A 17,193-nucleotide genomic window follows, 5' to 3' on the forward strand; every position below is an offset into this window, starting at 1 on the left:
CCGGTAGGTATGGTAGCGTCTGTGCCTTTCGCTCATCTCCCGGAAACCTGAGCCCTTGCGCTAGCGCCCGCGCTGACTTCCTCCTCACCAAGGGCACGGAAGAGCTGGGGCACTGCTCTCCTTTGCCGTTTTCCTTTGGGTTTTTAACAGGGAAGGAGCCGAATGAGCAGCAGCCAATGCGCAAATACAACCTGGTCCTTTCCTTTGTCATCTGAGGATCTTGACTCCGATGGGTGCTTCTTCATAGCTCTGCCTGGAGCAGTGGCCTTGCAAAGCAGAGTGCGCAGCCTCCCCCTGCCATGCCCAAAAGTGCATCTCCCGCCCCATCGATGTTGGCCTATGAGGCCCCACAGTTGTGACAAGGATATCCAGCGCGGCACAAGTTGATGTAAAGATGGGACGTGTTGCAGGTTTGCTCGTGCGGACCTCAGATGTTGGCACCTGACGAAAGCTCCTCCAAGAGCCGCCAGCAGTGGTGTGCTCACCTGCTTACTGGCCCCTACAGATCTTCTTTTTAGGCATGGAAAAATCCTCACAAAGCAGGGTTGTCCTGGCTGTGAGCTGAGGGACACGGGTGGAGGGCAAAGGCTTGGGCCAGACTTTCCTAGGCAAGGAAACCAGCTGGTGAGTTGCAGCGCTGGGCCAGAAGGGATTGACTCACTTATTTCAAGGGTGTTTTTTTTTTTTTTTCTAGACAAGCTCAAATACTCTGCAACTGCCCTGCTGTTCTAGGGTTAGCGCCAGGTACTTGCTGATCCCCACTTTTCTTGGTCAAAGCAAGCTCAGCTGGGGCTTCTTCCACCTCCCAGACCCCCTGCCTTGCATTCAGGACAGAAGGCCTGTGGGCAGCGGGAGCAATCCTGCTGGGTATGCTCCACCACCGAGTTGGAGGAGACACTGGACAGATCTTTTCTTGCAGGCTGTTTTCATGCCGATTGCAGAAGAACTGCCAAACTCAATTCCTAGATCTGGCAGGGGAGTGACACCAGCCCCTTTCTTTGTGGGGCTGTTCATTGCTGCACCTTGCTTCAATCTGTGCATGCATGCTGGCCATAAGCCATATTCTTAACAGGCCCTTGAAATGCTCTTCTTCTGTAGTGCATAAAGTATTAAGCTGTACCAAGAAGTGTAGCAGTTTCCTAACGTACATAGGCAAGGCTAAGCAATTCCTGATGGGCGTCCAAGCTGGTCTTTGTCCGCACGTGCTAGCCATGAGTATTTGGCACAGTTCAGGCACTCAACGCTTTGTTAGCACTCCAGCATATGTGAAGCTGTGCCCTTAGGGGAGCAAGTGAGGTGTGGAAAGCAGGGTCCCAAATCCCTAGCAAAATAAATTCAAGCCTGTTGAATTCCAGGAGTTTTATCGCCCAGGAGTTAGATCAGCTGTTTGGTCCCTGAAGGCATCTACTCACCTTCCCCGGAGATTACGAGGAAGTGGCCTCATCCAGCCTTGTTTTTTTTTTTTTTTCCTGTGGCAAACACACACACTGTGGAAGCTTTAAATGATGTTCACGTGGACTTTCTTGCGTGGAGCAACCTGTAGGCTTCTAGCAGCAAGGACAAATTCAGGCTGGAAGGAAGATCAGGAGGTCTTTAGTCCAACCTGCTTCAAGCTGGGCTAACATCAAGAGGTCAGGTTGCTCAGGGCTTTGTCCAGCTGAGGTTTGAATATGTGGGTCCAAGACCTTCCCATTCATTTCTACTGAAGTTCTCTTCAAATTCTGCATGTGCCTCACTGGACATTAGTGGGTTTCAGGAAGTCCTGTGAGGCCACTCTGAGAGCCAGCTTGCTGAGTGGGGAGTTTTTCGTTTTTCTGGTTTGTCTTATGATGAGATATGTCATGCTTTTCCTTTTTCTAAAAAAAAAAAAAAAAAAGAAAATGTATGCGGCTGTTCTGCTTCAGCTGAGACTGGAGAAGTGTGAAGAGCACAGTGAGAGCTGCTTATTTAGCAGGAGCTGCAGGATGAGTCCTCCTCTATGCGACAAGATTTGGGGCTGCAGTAGGATTCCTGGACGTTCACAGTAAGCAGCGCTTCCCATAACTCCTACCTACAGCAGGGGGCACTTGGTACAACAAACCACACGTGTCCCTGCACGCACACCCATAGCCCATGCTGGTATTCCAATCCTCTCCCAATTTTATTTTCTACAAAACGTCTTCCTCTGCCGAAAACTGCAACAATCAGTAATGTCAAGCAAGAGGGAAATCTCTGCCTCCACCACCCATTCCCCTCCTGTACCTAGTCGGGGCCAGTGTTGCCAGTGGGTGAATCCCCGAGGCAGGGTGTGGGCGACAATAGCAAACCCACCTTCCTTCTCTTGCTGTAAGGAAAGGACCTGCGTCTGCCCTACAAAGCACAGCAGAGCCCTACAAGTTCCCCTTCCAAAGCAATTCTTGCAGACCCTAAGTAGGACAGAAGGTGGTTTTCCGGAAGATGGGTAGCACCAATTTTTCTGGAGAATGGTTAGGTCCTCTGGGGTTTTATTCTGCCACCGTGCACACGTTCTAGCCTCTCAGGAGGTTCTTGCTGGGCTTTTTTGAGGACTCTCCGGTGACTTAAAGTATGGGCTCAGGAGAACTAAGCTTTCTAAGAACGAACTGATCCCAGCGTGCCCATCTCCTCTGGCAACCGGTGGAGCGGGGGCCTTGTCCCTGCCCCACGCTGGTATAACGCAGCATCCTGTGTTACCTTGTCCAGAGCTCTGCACAAGGCGAGATGCAGCAGAGCGCCTGGAGGCTCAGGAAAGGCTGCGGCAGGGAGGCGCATGCGAGGGCTAAAGAGGAACTGCGGGGAGGTGGTTTGGGTCTTCCCCTATCTCCCACTCTTTAGGGACAGTGAACGATTTGCGGTAGGACCCACAGCTACAACTATTAACCCTGACACTGAGCTTAGAGGCGACCGAAACTGAGGTTCCTGCGTGGGGATGGCTCATGGCTGCATGCTGTCAGGCCCCCGAGACCGGGCTTCAACACGCTTAGCTCTGCCAGCATGCCAGCATTTTGGTGAGAAACAGCCTCCCGTTGCTGCAGGCTCTTGGCCTCCTTCCAGGCTTTGCAAAGCAAGCGAAATGCCTGTTGAACCAAGCAAGGCGGTATTACCTGTGCCAACATACGACCTATCCGAGAGCTGTGTAAACCCAAGCACGTTAAACGTGCACCTCCAGGGTGGTGATGCTGTCCTCCGAGTGGAAGAAATGCGGCAGAAAGCAAACAGCCCTCTGGACAGGCGATATTTTCCATGTGTAACTCCTTTATCTAAGAATATATACACACATGCAGACGTGCGCCCCTCCCTGCCAAGCTGCGAAGAAGCCTCCCTTTGTTGAAAGTCTTAGCTCCAGACGACAAAGCCAAACTAATCCCATTTCAGAGGGGAGGGCAGCAGACGGGGTCCCAGCACTCAGGACATAAGCAAGGCAAAACAAGGCCACCAGCAGCACTGCCGGCAGGTCGGCTGGCTGGGCAACCAGCAAGCAGATGGCCCCAGGGTGGTGGGACCTAACCCTGGCAACTTGCAGGGTGTGTGAGAGACCAGCGTGGGTGTCTCGCACGCATCGGGACATTTGCAGAATGATTGCCGGCCCTCCGACAGCGAGCACAAAGACGTCCTGCTTCTTTACCAGGCATGGACCCAACCAAGCCCCGAAGAGCTGCAGGAGGTGGGTGAACCCCGCTCTGCAAGCCCTGAATACAGAGAGGGCGGTCTCGGGCTGAAAAGGCATCTGAGAGGGCTCTTGTGTTCCCTTGGTAGCAGAAAGGCCCATGGATTTCAGTTTTGGCAGTTTCTTTACCGGATCAAGACAGCACCTCGACTGGGAGGCTGCCGCTGGGAGGAGAGGAGCTGAAAAAGATGTATGAGTAGGACACCACTCTTTTGGGTTTTTTTTTTTTTTTGGCTTGCTTGCATTTGCCTGTAGCCTAAGCTCTGCTAACCGATAAGCTTCCAAACATCTTTAGCAACAAACTCTCCTGGGCAGAGGTCTCTCTTAAGCGATAAGCATTTTAGTTGAGTAATCTGATTAGGTGGGAAAGCAGCTAGGTGGCTGCTAATAGCCAAGGGCCAAAGTTTGCTGCCAGCTCTTGTCCTCCCAGACACGGATCAAGAGCTCAGTTTGCTCTGGAGTGAGGAACCTGGTTAGCCATTACACAGCGAGGTTCTTCCTCATCCTCCCCATATCTGACCAGCCGCAGAAGTCACATGGCCACCCCTGCTGAGGACTCTTCCCCTACTCTAGCTCCTGTACCCCAAGAGATCCTCGGTGCCTCACTGCTGCCTTGCTCTCCACCTCCCCCTCCACCAAGGACGGTGGTGTGCAGTGTCCAGCCACGTGAGCACGGTCGGAGGTCACGCACTGCCTTCTGCTGGCCACGCTAGGGAGGGACTGGCCCACAGGCCTTGCCAGAGCCACACAAAAAAAGATTCACCCAGCTTCCAGCAGTGGACAGGAGCTTGGGTGGAGATGAGAGCTTGGCACAGGCAGGGTGACCCTTCGCCTCCCAGGAAGCAGCCACTGAGACGTAGCATGAGCTGAGCCGACCGCATTGCATTTAACAGCCTCTGATGGATTTGCCCTGCGTGAATTTGTCTGAAGCTTTCTCCGAACCTATTTGCTCCTGCTGTATCCAGTGGCTATGAAGTCCCCCGTGTAGATGTACGTCCAGTGAAAAGCACTTCCTTTCCTCATTTTCGAGCTGCTGCCTGATCGGTTCATCTTCTGCCTTGCGCTTCTCACAATCTGACAGCCCGTAACGATTTTCTAGGCACCTTGTCAACACCATTCACGGGCCCAGCGCCTCGGTGCTCTCTCTGCCAAGACAGGGGTGGGGGGAGCTCCGTCTCATCTAATCTCCTGCCTCTGCTCACTCTCCTCACCAGCTCTATTTGGCAGAGGAGTGACTCAGCTTCTCTCCCTGGCCCTTGCTAGTCCTAGCTAGAAATCGAGTGGGATGCAGGCCTGTGTCCCTGCCGGCAACGACACCTTCGCAATGCCAGGTACAGCTCAGCAAGGCTGCGGCAGCAGCACTGATGCTCCAAAAGCAGTTCTGAGCTCCAAACAGAGACGGTCCCACTCCCCTGGGCCCCAGACTGCAACAGCACCGTATAGAGCCTCATATTTGTCCTGCACAGGTTAGGACGTACTATAAGCAAGGACAGAAATAATGGCCACCTGAACGAACAGGATCTACAGTTTCCAGCTTCTCAGATGCAGCAGAGGCCGTGCTCCCTGCTGAAGGCTGCTTACTGGCCAGGCTCTCAGGTTGGCCACCTTGAATCACTCAGTGATGGCACAGGTCGAGAAATATTTCTTTTACTGTCTGCATATAACTCAAAAAACCCAAAGGGTTCATTCAAGCGCTGCCTCAGTCACAGGGGACACCTCCTCCAGTATGGAGGACCATCTAGGGGAAAGGCTTAGTACTACCTTCAGCTGAAAGCTGCTGTGCTATGGGCAAAGCTAGCGGAGCAGTACTCTCAGTAACAGTCTCTTCCACGCCAAGAGGCAGCTAAAAATCTTCTCCCCAAGTCTGTCCGTGCATGAACGTTGGTGGGAGATGAACCTCTGTGTGACATTTGGCCGGCTCTCCATGGAGCTCTTACGGTCTGTCCACGCTGAAACAGGCCTGTGAGCGTCACGTGTGATACGGTTGTAGACTAAAACAACGCCCAGACGAGGCAAATCCTTTCAAACCCTTCGTATAGCAGCCTGTCGCACCACAGCCAGATGGCCGGAGGCTGCACGCCGAACCAGCTCTGCAAATCCTATCCAGTGCAGGGCTTGGTGGCTGCTAAGAGCATCCCGTGCACTGTTCTGGCTGAATGATGAGCACAGAAGAAGAGTTGTCTCACTATTTCAGCCACGATTTCAGGGTGAGCCTGGGCTCCCCTTGGTGCCACGCTGTTTTCTAAGAACCTGGGGCATCGAGAATTTGCACTTATTTGCCCCTACGGCACGTCCCTCCACCTTGCACGAAGGCACTCCCATCCACGCAGAAGGACGGAGCTGCCTTTGATGCCCAGGGGTGCTCTGGCTCCTCCACCAAGCTCCAGCTCTGCAGTAGCACAGATGCGCCTCATCGCCTGCGCCCTTCTCCTCTGCTCGCCCCCTGCTCAGCCCGGCGGTCATCCCGCTGCAAAGGGCCTGAGATCGGGTGGCGGTGGTTTGGGATCGAGACACTCCCTCCGCCCGCATCTTTCGCTCCAGGGGCTGCCCCAGCTGCTGTCTGTAGCCCCCGCTCCCTCCTTCCCACCTTCTGCCAGCGTCCTTGCCTTACTCATTGGCTAAAAAATGATTTCTGAGCCACGTACGCCACATATCGGCGGGCAGGTATGCAGGAAGAGCTGCCCACGGCACCACCCAGCAGCTCCCGGCAGCCGCCTCGCAGGCAGGCAGGGGATGAAAGCGGCAGGGACGGGGGTGGACATGCGGCTCTGCTCCCTCCCCAACACACCACGGCTAGCCAACGTCCTTGCTCAAGCCGCCGGCCCGGCCCTGGCTGCAAGTGCTTCCTCCTCTCTGTGGACGTAGGAGCTCCGGGTAGTCCTGAGCCCGGGCGGATGTCTGGCAGGATTGGGATGAGCCAGAGGGAAAGGTGGTGGCAAAGCTTCTCCAGGCTCTGCACTTCTCCTGGCCCTTCGGACACGGCTCCAGGCCATGGGGATGAGCCCTCCCGCCGCCTGACCTCGGCTACGCTCAGACGTGCCAGGGGATGGGGAGCACCGCCACAGCCTCGAGCAGTATCAGTCAGGCCATGTGGCACCAAGACCACCGGCGATTCAAGGTGAACAACAACTCATGATGCTGAATGACTGGATAATAAAACGGCAGATGGTACTGAATGTGAATAAACGCGTTCTTCCCATTTTCCTCTCTTTACAAGCCTATGATGTGCTCCAAGCTATTCCCTCCCTGCAATAAGAGCTCAGGATTTTACCAGCTAGTTCAAAGGCTGCTCAGAAGCGAGGCACATGTTAAAAATAATTTGGAAAAGGCAAGAGCATGAAAGGGAGGACGTCACTACGGCACTGTATGAATACATCCATAATTTACCAAGTGCGTTTCTGGTCTCTCCATCTCAGAAGGAGATAGACGGACTGGAAGATGTTCACAAAGCAACAGAGACAGAGAGTCAAAAAGGTCTGCAACAGCTTCTATACAGGAGTATATAAATATATTAGCACTCTTCAGTCTGGAACAGGAGTTGTGGCTCAGCGGCGTCATATTTAACAGCCCATGATGGAGTTTTTTTTAATCCACAACTGGAAGAGTATTTGCGGGAAGTATCTCTGCACACGTGACTTGTTCTTACAGCGCGAGGGAGGAAGAGCAAGCCTGACTTCACAGTCCTTGACCTGTGTGGGAAGCAATCACTGACCACATCTGTGGAGTGAGCAGCCTCCTCCACCAGCCCTGCTTTCTTCTGCCATCTCAGGCTGCAGCATGCAGTGTGGTCAGCATCAGCTCTGTACAAGCAACAAGACACAGCTCCTGCCTGGACTGTGGCCAGCACCAGGCCCTTCGCCCATCTTGGCGGCCTCATACTTGGGCTTTGCAGCCCTCACTTGCAACTTATCTCCTGGCTTCCCTGGCCAGGAGGGCAGCTAACACCTCGTGCTAGTTAACAACTCCTCTCTTCCCTATCTCTTTAAATGTTTGGTTTTTAAATAAGTGGGTTAATTTGGCTTTTAAGCGCCTTGGAGCAACTGGAGTGGCTGTACGTGTGAAGCTGACTTTGGCGTGGGTGACTTCCAGCCAAAATTATTGCTACTTTGGACTCGTGAGCAAATAAACCTGTGGACCACACACCCAAGAGCTGTGCCTTGCCTGTGTTTCCCAGCGAAGGGTGTGCAGGACACCCAGCTCCATTTACATCAGCCTGGCACCCCCTCGTGGCGATTCATTTTCGGAGCCTGACCGCCATGGCATTTGGTGAGCGTTTAGCACAACATACGAAGGCCTCTGGAAACATCTTTGGTACCTAAAATGTGGTTGCATTTCTACCTAGATTTCAGGCACTGAGCATCAAGAATGGTCCAGGAGCCCTTGTGAGGCACACACAGGAAAGCTTTGGGGTTTGGAGAAAACCTAGTTTGCAAATGCAACTGAACTGTGCCAGAATTGGGAAAAGCAGGAGAAGTGCTGAGCGCAGGACCAGGTCCCTGAAGCCTGCAGCCTGGAGCCAGTCAGTTGGGAAGGAGGATTTGCATCCCAGTCTTCAGCTCCAGGTGTTATATTCTGCTTTAGGCTGCAGATGGGATGACTTCCACAGCAGATGTGGGTCCAAACCCTCTCAGGCCAGGCAGATCACTCAGTCCAAGTCTCCCATTCCTGGGCAGGCCAACAGGTACGGAGAGACCACGGAAATCATCTTCTCTTTCACTCACCTTGAAAAGAAAGCAGAGGCTGCACAAAGATCTGCGCGTATCTGAAGCCTCCAGCCCTGAGCGTTCCCATCCACTCACAAGGCAATAATAATATAATAAGCCACACAGTGGCTTTTGAAGCCATTAGCCAATTGCTGCATTAAATGCTCCCCGTGCCACCAGGGAGGCTGCATCATTCTGCAGTCCCTGAACGTCTCTTCTTCAGAGAGGCACCAGCAAAGACCTTCTCAGAAGCTGGGGAAGGGTCCTTCAGCAGCGCTACTGCTGCCCTTACCTGTCACCCAGCCCGGCAGCATCGGGAGACAGGGACTTCCAGGGAAGCTTATCATTGCAAATTAGCAACCGGCTTCCTGCCTTCCAGCTGGCATCTAGAGCTGCGTTTTGCCCGTCTTTGTGTAGGCACCTGCATCTGCTGGGAGGGACTGTCCGAATGTGCCTGCACGGTCACCGTGGCAGGAGCGTTTCAATCCCAGCTCAGGCAGGCCCTAAGCAGACAGCCAGACACGGGAGAGCCATCGCGCCCTGAGACAGGAGCGCAGAGGAACCGATGGAGCCACGAGGGGACCGGGGAAAGGTCACCACGTGGCACGAACCAGCCCCACACACTCACTGAATGAGACAGGAGACAACTGGGCTGCAAACGTGGGCAGAGCAGCCCGCAGCCTTGTGGTCTGCCTGGCATTAAATGGGCCTGCCAAAAGCCCAGTGAGTCCCAGACCCCCACCGGAAGATTTTGAAAGCTGGACTGTTATTTCTTTTCCCCTACTTTGGCTAGTTCAGGAAAAGTTTTAAATGCCCCGGCAGGACAAGGCAGCCGGGGCAGGGAGCAAGGGGCACCTGCAGCACAGAGCGGCTGGGGCTGCTGCAGGGCCACGGCCCCAGGGAGCAGCACCTATTTCTGGGGCAGGGAGCAGGACCAAACTCTTTTCCCCATGATGACTGTGACCACGGGTACCAGCTCGTCCCGCGCCCTGGTCCTGGGCAGCACCCCCAGGCCCCGGCACCCGCTACTGCTGAACCCTCCCCAAAGCTGTTGTCACCATCTGGCGCTGTGACACCTTCTCCTGCAGTGCTGCGAGGGTCACAGGCAGGAGGAAACGGGGCACCCTGTGGCACAGCTCCCCGGGGTGATGAGCATCCAGCTTGGCAGAAAGCTTGTTTCAGGGGGGGGAAAAAAAAAAAAGGCAGCTCTCGGCTTTGCAGCGATCTCCAGACCCAGGAGAGGGCGGCAGCAGCCCAGGCTGCAGCCTCGGCTCTCCCTTCCAAAGCTTCTCCCAGCTCATAAAGTGCTCAGAGGCAGCTGGGAAGGAAAAGCAAGGCATGCACGGAAGGCAAAACCCCACTGGGCAGGCTCTTGAGTCTCAAAATTGGTTGCTTTCAAGATGGAAGGAAAAAGAAAATTACCTTTCTCGGGAAATACAGGGCTTTCTGTAGCAATCTTTCGGACTGTCGATATCAGCGATCAGTGTGAGAAGGTCCAGCACCAGAAAACAGCATGGTGAGGCTGGGCATGCTCCCAACAGAGGTGGAAAGAAAGTGCAGACAACAAAATGCAGTGCATACACTTAATGCTGTTGCAGAAATGCTCAAAGCCTCTTTTTAAGGCCTTGGTGAAGTGGTAAGCACAGGGCAGGCTTTGCAAAGGATTGCTCTCAAGATGCAGTGCTCCCACCAGCCTCCTCGTGCGAGCCAGCGCTCTGGGGCTCTTGCTGCTCCACTTGAAGTACACTTCGGGATAATGAAAAGTAATTAACAGCACGTCACTGGTATGCCAGATGGGTTTGAACTTGCTGTCCATAAAAGACAAGAGTGCAAATGCTCTGACAAGGTTTCTCTTTCCCTGCCTTGGTGTGCTCCAAACAGGGGCTTTCTGCTCTCCCAGGCGTTTTAGCCCGAGGCCTGCAACTGAGCTGTAGCAAAGTGCATACCAACAAAGCAAATTTTCAGCCAGAGCATCACCTTTTTCGGTCATCATTTCTCCATGCAGTTGCAGCCCTGCCTTGTAGACCGGCCAGACTGGTAGCACATTCCTGCTTTTACTAGATGATATCACGAGGTGTGAAAAAAAAAAAATCTCTCTCCCCCCTCCAAAGCCAGCCCAGGCCTCGCAGTATGAGTCAGGCGAGTAGGAGGAGGACATCCTTGCAGCGATACTGAAATCCTGATCCTCCCTTCGACATTGCACGAGGTAGCCAACCTAGACTTCGCAGTGAGCACTTCCATTCCTAGTTGCGCTTGTCCTCCCTGAAGTCCCACGGGTGGCGGATCCCCTTCCTGGCTTGAAGGGTACAGACGAATCTGCTCGGCTCGTCACACGGCCCCGCTTTGCCAGTCTGCCTCAAATGATGTCTTTGATGTCTTGCTTTCGGTTCACACCCTGTGAAATCACAGCAAAGTGCAAAATCGTTGCTCACCAAAGCCGGGCTTCTAAAATGACTCATTGTAACTCTATCAATCAGACACCTCTTGGTTGCTCCTCCAAATACGATAACCACAAAGAACAGCTTGCCGCTCCTGTTGTGCTTTAGCCTCCGCGCACCCCAGCGAGGTTTTACCTCGCCTCGTTCCCGAGCCTAAAAAGGGGCAAGTCCTGAACCGGTCCCATCTCTTCTACCAGCAGGATGACAGGTCACTGCGAGCTCTACCAGAGGAGCGAACCGTGGCCCTTTCAGCCCCATTTTTGGAGCGAGGCCCCGCACGTCTGACAGCCGGCGCCGATTACATCTTTTGCGTTCGTGAGTGATTGTATTCCTCTGTGTGGCTTGGAGCGCCGCGCGTGTGTGTCGGGTGGGTTTGCTAAGGAGAGGCTGGGGAGGTTATTCGGCATCCAGGCCCGCTGCGTGCCCTGGGAATGCTCCCGTGGGCTGCTGAACTTGAAGACGTGGGGCTGATGGGTGCAACAGTTTTTAAAGCTTGCAGGTGCTGGGACATTTTTGTTATGCCGTGCTTTATACCAGCCTAGCAGCTTGTTTGGCAAGGGATAGAAATACTACTGCGCTCAGACACCTGCAGTGTTGCCTCTTCAGGCTCCTTCCCTGGTGGCACCAGAGGCCAATGGAAGGAAGAAGCATCACTAACATCTTCTCACTGGGCGCTGCATTCACACCGGCTATGGGGAGGCCGGTTGTAGCACCGTATCCTGCTTCTCGACCACCCCCCGTTACAAAAATCACAGCCAAACTTTTGAACTTGTCGGGGAGGAGGGGCCGCAAAAAATATGCACAATACGCAGCCTGACTTTCTTTCTCCTCCAAAACGATGGCTCACTTCCTTAGTCTGCAAAGTTTATAGGAACGGTGCAGCCATGGTGCTTGACAAAGCTTGGGCCACAACATCAGATATGTTACTGTAATTGGGAGTTTAGTTCCTTACCCTGAAGTTTCGGACTTCCCCTTCCCAGCATGTGGGGTTTCGATTTTCTTCTTAAATCATTGCAAAAGGCAGGAGTCAGATATGGGCCGTCTGGAAGTGTCTAGCACACGACTAAGAGCCACACGACATGCGTCTAGCACACGACTAAGAGCCAGTCTGAAGACAGCCCCCCGTTCCGTCACTGCTCCTAGTTCCCCGTCTCCCTTTGTGCTTTGGAGGTGACACTACCCTCGGAAAAAGCATAGCTGAGCTGCTTCTTGTTCATGCCCTAGCCAGCTATGAGCAGTGCACAGCACGGTGGAGAGCACGGACCCATGATTTTTCTTTCCTCCGTCTTCTCTCTTCCTCCTCAGAGACGCCCCAGCTGAATCCTGCGATGGAGCCCCTCTCCTGCAAGATGGACGAGTGGCTCTCAGCCCCCCGGGAGGTGGCACCTTCCCTGCAATGAAGCCCTTTCCATACCTGGAAGAAGCCCATATCCCTCACGTGGGGCAGCCCATGCCAAACCTTTTGCAAGTCTAGAGCTTCATCTGTGCTGAAAGCAGCTCTGGGAGTGGGTACGGCTCCAGTGAGACTCGCTGGCTTCACCTTTTTTTTTTTTTTTAAAGTGATAAAGTAAACAGTTTTCATCCACCAGGTGAGAAGATTTGACAAGATCTGTCTGGATGGCCTGACGATTGTATTTTCTTTAAAATCACTGATTAGTTGCAGCACTGTTGCAACATGTCCTGGGCTGCACACCTGCAGGCAGCGACAACTCACCAGCCTAAAAGTATGCCCACATATCTGAGCGTTTCCAAAATGAGTCCACACCTCTGCCACAGCAGAGCCAGAGGTGGACAGGATCAGGCTTGTGACCATAACCTGAAGCATGTGAGCTAGCACTGGCGGGGGTTACACGGCGAAAAAACCCTATGGGACAAGCAGTAGGGACATTGCGAAGGGGGCCGAGTGGGTCAATGTGGGGAGAACCACATATTTACAGCAGCTCCCAAGCTGCCATAGGGTGCTGCAGCCGAACCAAGGACTTTCTTAGGGCAAAAATCAGGAGCCAAATGTCAGAGCATGGCCTCGGCTCTGGTACTAGCAAAGCCGGTGAAGGTCTTTGAAAGATCACTGGTTCTTCAACTTGCAGCTGGTGCACCTATTAGCCAAAAGACATTGCGGTTCTTACGGCCAGCAGAAATCCTCGCAGCGCTTTGCCGAGCTTGTGCTTATGGATTTAAACAACCAGCCGTGACTTGGCCGCCCAGTTTGTCCACTTCAAACCGTGGCTGTCAGGCTGCACCATATGTCACGAAAAAAATGATAGCAATTAAATAAAATGTTTAACGTGCTAAACAGGATGGGAGCCAGCCAGCTAAGCTGTTTTGGAGGCGTGCAATGTAAGCAATTGTTCTGAGAGAAATAAAAAGGAAATCTGGAGGAAAAGAAGCAACACGTTGCCTAACCTCTCAGCGCTAGCCCAGCGTTCGGTTCGGAGGGAGGGATGAGCTGGAAAGTTCATCGCTCCAAAAACGGGCGAAAAGAACGGTTATGAAGGCCTCAACACTGCGCGCAAGACGCCCTGCGTTCGCGGTGCTCGCTGTTTGCTGGGGCAGGGCTGTCAGCTAGGCATGCGGTAGTTTTAGCCTCATTTCCAAAGGAAACAACGCTCAAGCAATTATGCCCTGCCTGTCAGTCCCTCCCCCCTGCCCCTTGCAACTTTTAAACAGTTGCTGCCTTCGACTACGTTTTTCGCAATGGAGATACAGCTCAAAAATGTCAAATTCCCACAAGCTTCAGGAAAACAGGCGGCGGGGTAGAGAAGAAAGACCCCGTTCCTCCCAAACTCCTGGAGAGGCTGTTGCCTGACCACCTAGCAAGGTATCTCTAAATACTCCGAGCACTGAAAAAGCTTTATGCAAGTTCATACCTTCCTTGAATCTGATTAATCCAGCCATGATGTGCAGCTCCGTAGGATATCCGGCTCGCCTCGGGACAGTCCGTAGCACGGACGCAGCTCTGCGCCGCCGATACAGGTCATTCCTGCTCTTTGTACAACCACGTGGCACGTGGTTTAATCGAGACAGCCTTTGCGTATAGACCTGATCACGTGTAACATTCATCACCCATAGCACGGGCGCCCAAACACCCGACTGTAAGGTGGAGAAGGACCAAGTATCTGAGCTGAAATCCTTCGGTTTTGAGCGGAAAGAGAGACACCCGTTCCGCTACTGCCTCCAGCAAATGACACAGGACGCGGGTGACTGGGCAGCTTTGCAGCTGGGGAAAAAAAAAAAAAAAAACAGATGACACCGTAATGCCAGAGACTTAGGTGAGAAAAGGGAGTATTTGGGACGGAGGGTGGCCCCAGCAGCAGGGAAAGGTCAGCCTGCCCAAGGGAGCTTTCAGCCAGCTCGTAGAGAGCCCCAGGAGCTAGGAAATATCTCAAGCCTGAACGTAAATAGCCAAGTCTGACTGCAAGCACGAGCTGTGCATAACAGGGAACTGCCGTTTTACACGTTTGCATCTTCCAACCTTGAAATATTAGTTTCCTGCTGCCTAAAGCATCCAGGTGCAGAGTTCGTCTTTTAATCCTTCATTCATTATGCAAGTACGACGGAGGAGCATGTGTTTGAAAAGAATGGCCTTTCCTCTGGGACAAGACCGGGCTAAACACCGCGTCCTCTTTGCAGCAACACAGCAGTCTTTGCAGCCCAATTCCACTCACAAAGAGGGAAACCAATGCACCAGAATTGTGGTTCGCTCCTCCTCAAACCTGGCACTGCTAAGGTAGCCTTCCTCAGCGCCCACAGCCCAGGGAGGAGCCCGGTGTCCTCCTGGCTCGCCAGTGCAGCTCTAAAAGCAGGGACTCTGGAGGAACAAAGCGCTCAGGATTCCCTGGTGCTGTTTCACCATGATATGGAAACTTACTGGGCTGCCCTTGAGGTTTCACCCCTTAGCAGTGGGTTTGGCACCAAAGCGCGACATCTCCTTTCTGGTATTAGCAACCTCATGTTCAAAGTCCCAAGTTTCCAGGGCAGGCTGCACACCTTCACCCCGACAATTTGGCTCGCTGGCTTTCTGGCCAGTGGAGAGGACTATAAATCAGAATAGCCCCTCCACAGGAGATGTTAGGGGGCACCTCTTCTGAAAGTATACGTTGGCATTTCCAGCCATGGCTTTGCAAAAGAAAAAAAGCTTCAATGCGTAACAAGCACTGCAGTCAAATGGAGGCTGGAGTCTTCACGGCAGCAGGTGGCAAATGGCCGATGGCATTCACATTACTTAGCATCCTGTTCTGCCTTTTTGGGAGGGACACACACAAACCTAGCACTGTGTGTTCCCACTGCTCCCATGGTTAGGTCACTGTGAGCCTCGTGGGGGGAACAGGCAGGCGCACACCCCCGTTCATGATCTCCTCTGGCTAGCGTGCATTTTTTATTACCCTTGTCATACTTGGCCCGCTGCTCCTTCTAAGCATGGTCAGATGTTAACACTCCACGTATCTGATTCCCTGGTGCAGCATAGAGCTTGTGGCCGCAAGGCGGGAGCACGGTGGTTTTAAATCCTCTTTGCACCTCTCCATCCAGAAGTGTTTGGGGTGACTCATATAACCCCCCCTCGTGTCCCCCTCAAGCCTGTCCAGATATTAGCCTCATATCTGTGACACAATTTCTTCCCAGTTCTTGTGGAGGCAGACGAATGGACAGGAGTTGTCTATAGCTTCTCACTCCTTAGCCACGACCTTCTTTGCCAAGAAGGCCCGTGTGGAGCAGGTGCGTCCACACTCAGTCAGCAGCTCCGATAGTATTGCTAGCCCTAGAGGGCGACTGGCGAAGCAAGAGGGTTGAATGACATGTCTTAATTACACCTTGCCTTCAGGAGCTCTTGGAAATGTTGCATGGCATCCTTGCTCATCTTCTCCACAACAGTCTACAGAAGATATTTTTATGAATTACAAGGCCAGAAGGGATCGTTAAGACAAGAACTACCACACTGAATCAGTCTAAAGAGCCGTCCAGCCCCAAATCCCAGCTCCAGCTGTGACCAGCAGCAGGTCCTTAGGGAAAAGAATAAGAAAGTCTCGTCTAAACACCCTTTCATGGCAGTGGAGTTAATTTGTCAGTGCTGGTCTTCTGGCACGTGAGGGCACTCACATGGAGGGTGGGGGTGTCTAGCACGGTCCATGGGACATGTCCTAGCACTTGCCTGGCAATTCATAGGGAGGTTCAAGTGTTTTGGGGGCTTGAGACCCAGACTTTCCTGTTTCAGGTTGTGCTCTCGTCCTTTGAGCTCCAGCAGTCTCTAGGGCCTTCCACTTCTGCTCTCCAAACAAGTCCTTTTCCTTTCACTTCATAAACAATTTTTTAGAGTCTTTTTTTTTTGAATTTTTGTCTCTAGACAAATTAAAGCAGCAAAAAATCCAGCAAATTACATTCCTGTAGGACATACAGGAGCTGTATAACATCAAGAACAAGCTCTGATTCTCGTACTTTAAACTAACGGCCTGACCTCATTATCTGTAAGAAGGCAGTTATAGTCTCACGGCAACGTATTTTATTTTTTATTATTGCATTTGGTACAGATTTTTTTATTTTGTTTAGCTTTTTGCTGGACTTTGGATCTGGCCTTCAAAGGCAACCACGCCAGTAAGGGAAAGAAAACTCTTACAGGCTTAAAGGAATCCTTTAGTCAGAGATTCTCAAACTCTTCTTTCGGTCCCCTATGGGTCAGTGGAAAGATTATCTTGTGATTTTCTCCCGCTCAATCCCTGTCACACAACCATCCCTGAGCCTTTGCAAGCCTTGGCCGCTCGTTGACTTTCCAGGGCATTCACATGTTGCTCCTGGCTCGCATCCCACCCGTGGCAGCTGGTCCAGGCTGGCAGCTCTGATCTTGCTGCCAGCTCTGATCTTAGTTGACTGGCTCTTGTTATTTCTTCTTACATAATAACAGCTCGAGGTGACATGGGACAGCTGGGTTTTTTGGGCATGCAGACACTTCCTTGCCTTGAACCGTCTAGGTGCCTGAAGAAATATCTGGCAAAGAAAGGGTGAGAGAGCCAGCATTATAAGATCAGCTCTTTCCCTGAGGCTTAATGTTCTGATAACTGTGAATTTATTATGGTCCTGAATTCCCTCTGCATCATCGATGCTGAGTTGAGAAATGTATTCTATCAGGTCGGGGCCAAAGACAATAAAATAAGTTATGTCTTTTAATTGCTATTTATGGTTTCTTTCCAAATGAAGCAGATACAAAAGGTGCTTTGTAGGAGTTGTATCCTGCTTGTGCACGAAATCGCTGAGGGGAAAGTTTCTCTGCGGTTGCTCTGTTGTTTTTAAATGAATCATACTACCGAGCTTAAATGCAACTGGACCCTGCTTGCCCTGCCAAGCAGAGCTGTTCCTCACTTTGGTCTACTAGGACTACTTTCTTTTCATAAGCCACCTC

This window comes from Struthio camelus, chromosome 9 (assembly GCF_040807025.1).
Source record: "Struthio camelus isolate bStrCam1 chromosome 9, bStrCam1.hap1, whole genome shotgun sequence".
In the NCBI taxonomy this organism is placed as follows: domain Eukaryota; kingdom Metazoa; phylum Chordata; class Aves; order Struthioniformes; family Struthionidae; genus Struthio; species Struthio camelus.